The 11,780-nt window shown below is 35.6% G+C and overlaps 1 protein-coding gene across 1 annotated transcript in view; it reads right to left on the bottom strand.

Moving 5' to 3' along the window:
* The window catches only part of LOC135086831 (serine/threonine-protein kinase tricornered), a 101,127-nt gene extending 90,092 nt beyond the window's left edge, over positions 1-11,035 (bottom strand). Inside the window, exons 1-2 of the mRNA XM_063981640.1 lie at positions 10,723-11,035; positions 6,844-6,924 (exon numbers count right to left, since the gene is read on the bottom strand). The gene's annotated coding sequence lies outside the window, so the exon portion shown is untranslated. The remainder of the gene's footprint in view (positions 1-6,843; positions 6,925-10,722) is intronic.
* Positions 11,036-11,780: the final 745 nt, after the last annotated feature.

Raw genomic sequence — 11,780 nt, forward strand, 5'->3', positions numbered from 1 at the left:
TTAGTTGGCCGATAGTTGGGCCCGATTCTAATTTGTATGAGGAATCGGCCGATATCGGTGTAGTGTGCGCACTTTTATACATGTCTATATTAACAGCCCGACCCAACTTTCGGCCAACTAAAAGTCGCTGGTCTGCGCCTAGGCGTCTTTAAGCCTACGCTTAAGAGGTGTTAAAACTAGCAAGTATTGCATGTTTAATCTACAATGAATTAATTGGTTTTAAAATATAAATTCACGTCCATAAATCATGCTACAGGAAGAACGAGCTAGATATTATATCAGTTAGGTATACCAAATAAACGATATCAATCAATACGACCGTGAACGCGAGTTGCCGCTTATTCAATACGGTAATGAAAGGTGACGGAGCTAATATAATGTACATAATGTACTGCGCTTCCGTAAATATGCTCCGATATCGAAGGGGCATTAGTATTTAGTATTTATTTTATAAATAAACATTGGACATTTTACAGCGCATCTAGTACCAAACTAAGTAAAGCTTGTACTATGGGTACGTAAACATACCTACTTATTTATACTCGTTTTTCTAGATTATATGTCATAGATAGAAATCTAGTCTAATAAAAACAGATATGTTCATGCACAATGTTTGTACTGTGCGGGAAACTAACCTGCGACCTCTGCATAGTCCGTTGTGAACCACTATACCAAACGGCCGACAAAATTTGTTAGTTAATTAATTAATTGTAGCATCCTGAAGTCCTATCCTAAGACGGTGGGGCGTCGAACGTAGCCGCTACTGCATAATAGGGATTTCTGAAGATCGTTCTAGATTGGCTGTATTGGGGGAGGCCTAAGTCGCGATTAACAAGGGCTGACGTTAGCATGATAAAGGGCTAAAGCGTATGTAAACCTAGAAGTAATGTGTTGATCCATTTCAACACAGCTACGCTTTTTGGAACTGATCAACTTTAATGATCCTGTCAAAATAGTATTTTAACCCTTTCACTGGTAATATGGAAAAATATTTTCGTTGCTTTTGTTCTCACTAAAGTTCAAAATATGAAAATGAAAATGAAAATACTTTTATTAAATAAACACTTTACAAGTACAAGATATGTGCCGCTCTCGTATAAGGTTAACCTGTGTAACGAGAGTCAGGCTCCTCCTCAAAAAAACATAAGACTAAAATTTAGTGTTTAGATTAAATTTTATCTTTTAATTTAAAAAATAATTTAAATAGAAAAACAAAACAAAAATGTGTGTGTGATAGTGTCAGTGTGATTTTGTGTGTAAGTGAATAAGTGATATGGTCATCAATAATTCTGTCACCACCAAATAGGTTTAACAGCTTTTGATCCAGAGATCGTTTTGGATTAATTTCCTTGATGGGACCCGAAAATTCAGGGATGTAATAATTGTTCTTAAATTGGTTAGGACATAGCCTACAAAAGGTCTAAAAAAATAATGTTACCGTGCTTCAGAAGGCACGTTAAGCCGTGTCGTTCCGGTTGGTCCGTGTCACGCGCCTATGACGGCTCGTAGACCCAAACAGAATTTCGACCTCAGTTCTTTTACACCGCACTATAAAAGAAAACTATTTTTTACAAAGTTTATTTTTCAGTAAAAATAAAAGGAAGCAGATTTAAGGAAATAAGTATTTTAATGCTAAGGTTGATTTGTTTTTTTTTTTTTTTTCATTATATTGTTGGCAGCTATTTGAAATACAAACTGGAATACGAGACGACTTTAAGGAAAATTTTCTTTTTAACTTTTGGTACTTATGTAAGAAAACAAGATTAATATTTGTATTAATTGAAAATCATTTTTACGAAACAAACAACCTTATTTTTTCTTGGGAATCCGAAGAAAAAATAAGAAAAGATCTTAAATATTAATCTTCTTATTTATTATTTTTTATTGGAATCCTTAACGAGCTAAAGAGATAATCTTATAATAACAAAGAAAAACAAATAATAGGATTATTCGGCTCCCAAATAATATTAAGTTAGGTACTAAACTGTATAGTTTAAAACTGTTGTTCTATGTGCTTTAATCTACAAATGCTGTAGTTTCCTGTTGAATAACATTTCGTTGCTCAGTTTTAACATAATTAAGGTATTGTTTGGCCCGTATCACCGCCGACGACCACAATTATTTATTATTTAAATGTGGTATTGTAGTTAGTAACGTCGGCCAGTACGCTGGCGTCAAGCATAGTTGGCTTTAGTTTTTGTCTTCACTTGCATGGTCATTCGAAAGGTTATTTTCGGCCAAGAAAACATATTTTCCACGGCGTGTTTTTTGTCGCTAATGGCTCAATATAGAATGTTTACCTATATTGCTCAGCGACAGAGGCCCTGTAATGGGGGCGCCAACTGCGCCACTAATACAACCGGGCCTTTGTGCATTGATTGTACAATTTTGTTTTAATTTAGCACACTGGCGCGAATCGCCTTGAACGGATCTAACGGATTCGATTCTCAGTCAGGTCTATATAGAAAACGTTAAATCCCGCATGCGGGTAGACGAACTGTGGCCTGATACCATGTATTACAAGATTTTGTTTACAACATTGAAACTGAAAATTAATTGAATTAAAAATAACAGTTTGAGCGTGCTTGATTAGAAGATAAGCACGCTCAAGCCAAAAATTACAATATACTATTTGATACCACCAATCAATTGACGTACTTTTTAAAACTGTCAAAACGAGACTGCCATAGAATTTGTATGGCAATACAAGCCTGTGTGTAATTCTACGTGAAGAAGTATACTAATGTTTAGTAAAGCGGTGAAAAAAGAAATAATCATCATTTTATGAGCTATGCAGGCAATCATACGAAATGTTGAACTAACAATAATTTAGATTAGCATACTGATGGTACCTACTGGCGTTATTACTTATATGCTTTGAATGTTTAGTTATTATGATTAGAACATGTCATTAAGAATAGTTAATAAGGCTAAATAATAACATTAATTTTTATCAACTTGTTTAGCGGGATAGGGCATAAGCCAACTTTGGACGACGTCAAAATGAAACACTTATGTGAAGACAGTAAGATATTAACGTGACTTTGGCGGAATTCATTGAGGACGTCTCCTGGGCCGTAATATCCCAGAATTCCTAGACCTGCCATAAACAAAATAAGAAGAAGACAGCAGAATAGAATCATGCGTATTTGTCGTAAATGTTTTTACTACAAAAATCGTAAATGCAGACGCTCACATTGAATTTGGAAAGGAAACGATTTAGATGTAGCTGCAAATCCGATTTCTGAGGCGTCACATCCAATATCCCTTTTCAGCACTCGTTAGGCCCGGTTTCCACCAACGCAGAGCGGTGCGGAGCGCAGCTGTGCGGTGCGGTGCGATGCGGAGATGTGCGGAGCAGTACGGTGTTTCATAGATAGCAATAGACTGACAGCTACGCACGCGCTTTGGTGGAAAAAGCCTGCCAGCTTCGCCGCACCGCTCCGCGTTGGTGGAAACCGGGCCTAATGCGTCACCGTATGTTCAATTGTAAGGAACACGCGCTGTGCGCCTCCAAAACTAGTTTATTTATAAATAGCAGCGATTATTATCATTGTTGACATTTAGTTCGTATTCATTTGATTGTATTGTCATAATACACACGTTGATTAAGACAGGTTTTGCATGATGCAAACAACAAAAACTGATATGCAAAAAAACATTCACGGTTTTAAAACACAAATATTTAAGCACTAATTTGTTATTATTTATGCACTTACAAGCGGCAAGAGGTTTTGAACTTTCTCGTTTCATATGAAACTCTTTTCCGACTGTTTCGAGTTCGAGCACGGGAACCAGCACTCGAAAAAGTTTGGCACATCATGACATCAATGACTTTGTCCGGCTTTTACTTCGAAAAAAAGAACTCAGTCTGCGTTAAACGAGAGCTGCGCGTGGGATTTGTAATTCATTTTGATACTAAAATGTCCTGACTTTTTAAAAACTGTTCGTCAGTAGGTACTTCCAAATTTCTGACGGTTAGTCTGTAGTAGTTATCGATCAAATTGTTTTTTTATTTTGTGCAGCACGGACTGATGACACGGTGTCCGGTGGCGGTGAGTGTAGAGTGATTATTTTGTGCTACCTTTTGAGCGTCACATGTCACTTCTGTGGACCAATTTTCAAGCCTCGGTTACTTTGTTTTTGCACGTCAGTAAACACGGTTGTGTATACATAAAAGTAACATTATGTAAAAGCGAGAAGAAAAAGCATTAATAATTGTAATACACTGTGTGACACAGATTAAGAGTATGTCAAGAATTACGAATTACGTGCTTCATTATGTTTCTACATTTACTAAATTATAACACATCTCACTCGTTGTCATTATGCCGTGAACGTGCGGTAGATTCGTTATGTGTTGTATCTCGCTTTTGCGTAACAAAAATGCAACAAGACATACAGCAATATTTAAAAACCTGATATCGTTTCCGCCTCTGTGGTCGGTAGGGTTTGTCTATGACCCAGAGGTTTCGATGTCTCAAAAATCAAGTTATGAAAGAAAGAAAGAAACATTTATTGCCATGGACATCGCAAAAGACAAAAGATGTAAATAAAAAAAGCAAATAAGACAGAGGTGACATAAACATACAATGGAAGAGAAAGTAAACTGAGCAGTGCCACCCTGTCGCACAGCGATGCCCATCGCAATGGGACCCCACTCAGCTTATGCCGTGGCCCCCGGTGAGGAAGGCCCCGACACTGGTTTTCAGTGTACCCCATGCCGAGTGGGAGTCACGGACACTAACCTATACTGCATAAAATATACATACATAAATAATAATAATAGTGCGCGTATACATTGTAAGTGTAAGTACAGTATAGTATTATAAAGAAGTTAAATTGTAGCTTTACACCAAAAAATATCAAAATTGGTTCAACAGTTTAAGCGTGAAACCCTAATAGCACCTTCCCCATTTATAGACTTTTGGTACCATAGCCGACCAAAACTAGGAAAAGTTCGTTTACCAAATTGACTCAAATGCGTATCGGACAACTACAAACCACAGCTGAGTTATATTGCAAAATAGTCTTTACTACAGCGACATAAGATGCCACGGTGACGAGCTTGATATGCCGCCTGTACATTATGTCATAGATTTCGTTGCGCGTGAGCAGCACGCGCCCTGACGCTGTTTGCACTATGATTAGCTGTTGTTTGACACCCGGAACCATGATGTAGTTCAGGACTGTTACAAAATCTGGCAAACAAGAGTTAAGACATGGAGCTAGTTTAACAAACATGTCGTAACAGCCACTAAATTATTTATTTAATATTTAATTTATTTAATCAAAGAAATTACATAATTAATATTGATTGGAAACCTATTTCAAGTTTATTACGAAAAAAAACACGACGATTTTTCGGACATTCCAACAAATAAGTTTTTTTATCAATTATTTTTATTTAACCAAATAAGTAAGTTAATTATTATATCAGTATTAATCATGATTATGTACGCCTAATTATTTTTATTATTTTCCAAGTTTTTAGGTTTGTTTCGTAAACTGAACAATCAACGGCAATTTGTATTTAGCCGCTTCAGTGCTTCTAACGGTTAATTATCAAGCGCTAACAACAAAATAGTATCGAATCATCAAACCAAAAATAGTATTTCATTTATAACAATAAAGGAATTTTACTTCTTATAATAAATCCCTACTAATATTATAAATATGAAAGTAACTCTGTCTATTCTGTCCATCTTTCACGCTTTTGGCTTTCACGCCTAAACCACTGAACCAATTTTGATTAAATCTGCCATAGAGATACTCTGAGTCCCGGGAAAGGACATAGGATAGTATCGCGCGCGATAGTTTTTCCGTGACAGACAAAATTCCACTCGGGCGAATCCGCAGGCAAAAGTAAATTTTCTTATAAAAATCTTAATAATAAATGTTAAAGAAATTGACGGGGTTTTTTATAGTAAAATACCCGTATTCGTAGCAAAATGTGTTTTAAATGAACACGTCCATAATATTGTTCACTTATGACGTCATAATTTTTGGTCATGCATGTAGTAAACCTTTTTTAACTGATGATGAACAAACTAACGAACGAAATGACGTCAAAGTAAACTTGGGGGCCCAAGAAAAGTGACCATTACTAAAAATCGCCAGAGCGAAGGCCTTTCAAATTTACAAATGTCACGCTTTGCCCCTTGTCTAGGGAGGAAGTATTGTCTGATGATAAACGAATGAATGAATGAATGATGTTGTTGTGGACGGATGACCTCATAAAAGAAACAGGAAGGCGCTGGATGCAGGCCGCTGTCAACCGGCCCATCTGGAAATCACTGGGGGACCTATGTTCAGCACGGGACTATTCTCGCCTCTCGTTCCCACCGCTGCAACTCCTGTGTAGCCAGGACCTACAGCTTGACCGCCAATAACCCAACCAGTGAAGGTCAAGTTTGTCCCCGGGGAAAGTTCAACAGCGTCTTGTGTATGCCGCGTATATGTATAGCGGGGGAGGCGGGGTGACACATCACAGGATGGTATAGTGCGAGGATTTTGGGCAACGGATTCGAAGATGATAGTTGTACGTTACTAGCAAAATGTTTGGGTTACTGTGAAAATAATCGCGTCTGATTTATGTACTTTTCCTAAATTAAGTTAAGTTAAATTGTTTATAAGTACTTAAATGTTATTCTGAACTTTGTTACGTCTTGTTTGAATAGTGTAATTGGCACTACCGTTCTATTCATGAATAAATAAAATAAAATAAAAAATAAAATAGTAAAAACTTCTGAGCTGATGCTAATCGCCGGGCCCCCTGAAAAATAACCCTAGATACGCCAATGGTTATGTGGCTGCTGATGATGATGATTCATGATGACTTACCCGGAGGCTGGGGCGCTGGCGCCGGTGTGTCTGGGGCCACCGTAGTGCCCGGGGTGCTTTTCCCCCAAGACACGGCGCACTCTGGTGACAAGAGAAACAGAACATTAAAATCCGAATCCGTTCGTTTCAGCCGAATGGCGTCCACTGCTGTACAAAGGCCACCCCCAAGAATTTCCACAAAGACCGGTCCTGCGCCGCCCGCATTCAGGCACCTCCCGCGTCCTTCATATGATCATCTCAAACATTTAAAATTATAATATAGGTGTTACAGTACTCATAGTCGGTCAAAATCACTTTTGACTGCAAAAACCAATCAATAGTGTCCAGGCATTAAGCTCGCCTTTTTGTACGGGACATTCTTATGTGTGTGCAATAAAGTCTTTAAATAACATAAATAAATAGTGGTTTTGACCGATGCGTTTGGTCAATATCACTTTTGACTCAATTTTCCAGTCAAGTGGTTTTAACCAAGGTCATTAGTCAAAACTACTTTTGACTGCAATCAATCAGTCAAAAGTGGTTTCGCCTGATTTAAAATTTTACCAATCAGCCAAAATTCATACAGTGTTATGATTAGTGAAAATTAATTGGAAATCATCAAAAATGTATTATAAAACCATTATAGTGTAACGTTTATGTGTGGTTTATGTGATTTGTGCACACAAATTGATCACACCTACTATAGGTATTACAGTAATGTTGCTTTTTACTTTTTCTAATTATTTTTAAGAAATCTAGGTATTCATCAGATAACAGATAGGCAAATTATTAGTTTTGATCGTTTTTTGCGGTCAAAAGTGGTTTTGACGAACGCCCTTGCCTTGGTCAAAACCATTTTTGCTGCAAAAATAAGTAAAAAGTGGTTTTGACCGATTATGAGTTTTGACTGCAACATAGGTAGGCACTTCTATGTATTTGGACGATCTGGTGAAAGTTACTGGAAGCACTTGGATGCGGGCAGCGTAGAAACAGTCGTTATGGAAATCTTTGGAGGAGACCATGTCCATTTGGCTGAAACAAACGAACGAACTTCTATTTCGCATAATAATCCAATCGACGGGAATCGAAGTAGCAACCCTTCGAATCCGATGGATAATGACATGTTTAGACCCTGAGTTAGGTTTGGGAATGAGGTACGAGTATGTTTAAAAATCAAGCTGCCTTTAGCCTAAAAAATATCATAGTCAATAACAACAAAATATGGTCAGAATAGAACAGTCAACCATTGCATTACTTGTCATTATTTTTATTCATAGCTAAGATTACTATTTTTTGTATGACACCATTCATACTCGCTAATATAGATTTGTTTATGGAATTTCACTATTTTTATCCCAGTAAGTATATCATGATTACCTTTACTGATTAAAATAGTTTTCAGTTTATTTAAATATTAACCTATATTATTTCAAATAAGGTCCATAATTGTCTGAACTAGTATCCTGACTCTCCCATTAGCCGACCACAACAATCTCTTAGCAACCAGCACCACAACTGCTTAAGTACGATATCATACTAATGTACAAATTTTTATTCATAGTAATTTACTCCTGCATCAATAAGCAATTAGATGCCAAATTAATTTGCAATATTAGTAATTTATTACAACATTTGAATAATCATTCAGTTCACCGAAGCAATTAACTATTTCCAAGAATCTCATACCATTATTGTTATTTCTCTACTATCACAATTTAATATTGTTATGAATAACACGGCTGCAATATTACCAGCACTATTCGATGCTGATTTACTTTATATTAGATCTGACTGATGTTTAAATCTCTTTTTTTACCATCAGCTACTTTGATCTCATGTTTATTTATACAAAACACTTGTAAGGTCCAAAGAGCAAGCTAAAAATTATAAAATGTCAATATTAAGTTACACAAATAAAATACAAGGAGATTATTAATTAAAAACAAAAATAACTGAACAATAAAATAATAAATGCATTAGGTTTTCATCAAAGATCTTTAGCATACAGTACCATTTGGGAAATTTCAAGGTTTATCGTTGTTAAAAATATGGACATTATTTGCAACACATTTATACTATTTCCATACAATATGATAACAAAGTAGTAATGCTTAATATTCCATTTTCCTCATCCTATCTCAAGTTATTGGGTTGGTTTGATAATTATACTTATTTTAACTTGTTTGGGATGGAGAAACCTATTTTTCTATTTTAGCAGAAACAAAAATACTTACTCACAAATATTTTGTAAGATATTATCATTACTTCACATTATCACTCAATTTTGACCACCAAACAGGCACTTTAGTATCAAAGTTAGAACAAACAAGTGAAAAAAATTGTCTAATGTAATGCAATCCAAATGCGCATTACATAATAGGAGTGTTTAACAACATAATATTATTAAAACAATCATTGTGATGCAATATCATTTCACAATGTTATCAAGAAACATATGGTAATTAGAATAATTAGATTTGCACACTCATATTCCAGTGAAATGTTGAAACATTAAGTTTTGAGTAACTCTTAAGGTGATTCATCGACCGACAAAGACCATATATGGTCAAAACTTCATAACATTAAATCATTATTTTATTTTTGGTACATAAATAAATATTATACTGGCAACAACGAAAAAGCCAATATTAGTAGGTATATTGTCAACCTTAGTGGCAGCTACAAAAACTACATACAATAAACTTTGCATGCTTTACTGTAACAAGTACCTGTTGGTGATGTTCAATGGTTTCTAAATTCTCTTTCAATATGCACAGTTTGTAACTTTTTCCAATGTTTACCTTGATTATTTTGTTGGATTCTCCAAATTAATTATCTTATTTCCATGATACTACAATGCTAGAAATGTGCTGAAAAATATTTATGTATCAAGGCAATAAATATCTTGTTGCTAGAGCAATTGGCTTCTCCATAACTGTAAAAATCAATTGGTTGTAGATTATTGAAGTTATACATATAAAGTAAATCTATTGGGCATTGCAATATTTAGTTACAAATAGTTATTACAAATTAATCAGTTGGTTGCTGGTGAGCTATTTACTGTTCTGGATGATGATGGAGATGGCTTTCAGATGTTTGTAACGGGATCCTTGTGGTTCTATTAAATTGATTGAATGATAACAATTTTATTCAGACTTTTGATTACTTAAATGCTATCAGTCCTTATCATAAATGGCTATTTACCTAAAAGACAATCAATCCTGGCTCTTCATTCAACTGCAACAATCCAAGCTTGTGTTACACAATTTGAAAGTTTTTTATGCAATTCACAAACACTTCCATCAAGTTTAGGTTAGATTTTTGATTTTCTAACTGTGAACCACTGGCAATAGCACTTCACACTGCACACTGTATCCTATTACTATTGTTGATTACTACAGCACAAAGTGTTTGCTCACTTAACTAGAAAACAAAAGTGCATTGTATTCACAAGTACAGTTATAACTGGCGCCTTGCTCCACCTATCGGACGCAGTCCTGCTCTTCAAGCTTTTAGAGATAAATGAAACGATCACCTTGCTACCAAGACATAATAAAACTAGCTACGTTTCCCTATCACCATTCAGCAATTGCTGCAAATGTTGGATGGAATTCAACGATCGGCAGCACCACAAATCAGCGCGAAACATCGTCGAGTCATAATCGCTGGCTGATATGTGACACATATTATCAAATTTATAGAGAAACATCCATCATTTCTGTCACAAAAATAATTAAACGTGTTATAAATAGCTACAGTGAAGTCAGCTTCTGATAGATATCGTCCGAGAGCGAGCATCGAGCAGCAAGATGCAGAAATATCGGAGTATTTACGTCACAAAGAAGCGACTTCTGGCCCCGAATACTCTCTCTAGCACAACGACAAATCGAGAATACATACCTTGGGTTGGACCGTGACACAAAAATCTTGTTGCTTGTTCGCCAAACACTCGTTCACACTAATAAATAAACTTCATATAAACATGTATCTTGCACACGGTGTCTAAAATCGATATTCTAAAAACGATCAAAATAAAATATTTCGTGGCACGGTGTCACTGAACCCAGCGCTTGCGGATTTTTAGCTCTTGCTCCACTAACCACGGCCGATCGTCACAAATAGATAATGCCTTTGTTAGATGAATTACGAAAGGGAAATAACGGGATATTTCATGAGCGACCCGACATAAATTGCACAAAGAAAGATGTCAGACACAGCCACAGATACTAAACTCAGCTGCGCTCAGTGTTGCCAGTTACCAGGTTGTATGGTAACATGAAAAAAAAATCTTTTTTTTTAAATTAAAACTTTCAACTTGCTTTTTTACCCGACTGCGCCAGAAGGAGGGTTATGTTTTTTATACCAAACCTTTATTAGGTACGTACTATTTAAATATTTATTTTTGTTTTAATATGATCAAGATTGATCCTGCTGATGATGAATTATTTTTTTCATAGTAGATCGCCAATCGCCATATCGCACATCCTAAAACCCTCTTCAGTCCATGATATTGATAATAAAAATCGTATACTCAATTTTTAAAATAAACCATGAACTGTTTTTTGTAGTAATATCTTTATTTAATCAAAAATTCAAAATACAGGCTTTGGTAGTAGTGCAGGCGAGGTCTTTTAATGTTTTTTAAGTAGGTACTTACTTATATACTTACAGTTACCTACGGCACAGAATAAGTAATAGTCCTACGGTCAATGTACCTACTCAAATTCTCAATCATAACAGATGGAATCATTTGAACACTTTTATATATTTAATTTTAAATAATATTAAGCACAAATAATTAAGTATGAAACGATATAAGTAAAATAGAAGTCCTACATACTCGATACTTTTCTCAGATACCTACCAAACTTTACATTAGCAAACATTTCTGAGAACTACGCACGATACTATGAGCTAAGTATGATGACTGTAGCGCGTAAACTTTTGTGAATTTTGTG

The sequence above is a fragment of the Ostrinia nubilalis genome, chromosome Z, assembly GCF_963855985.1.
Source record: "Ostrinia nubilalis chromosome Z, ilOstNubi1.1, whole genome shotgun sequence".
In the NCBI taxonomy this organism is placed as follows: Eukaryota; Metazoa; Arthropoda; class Insecta; order Lepidoptera; family Crambidae; genus Ostrinia; species Ostrinia nubilalis.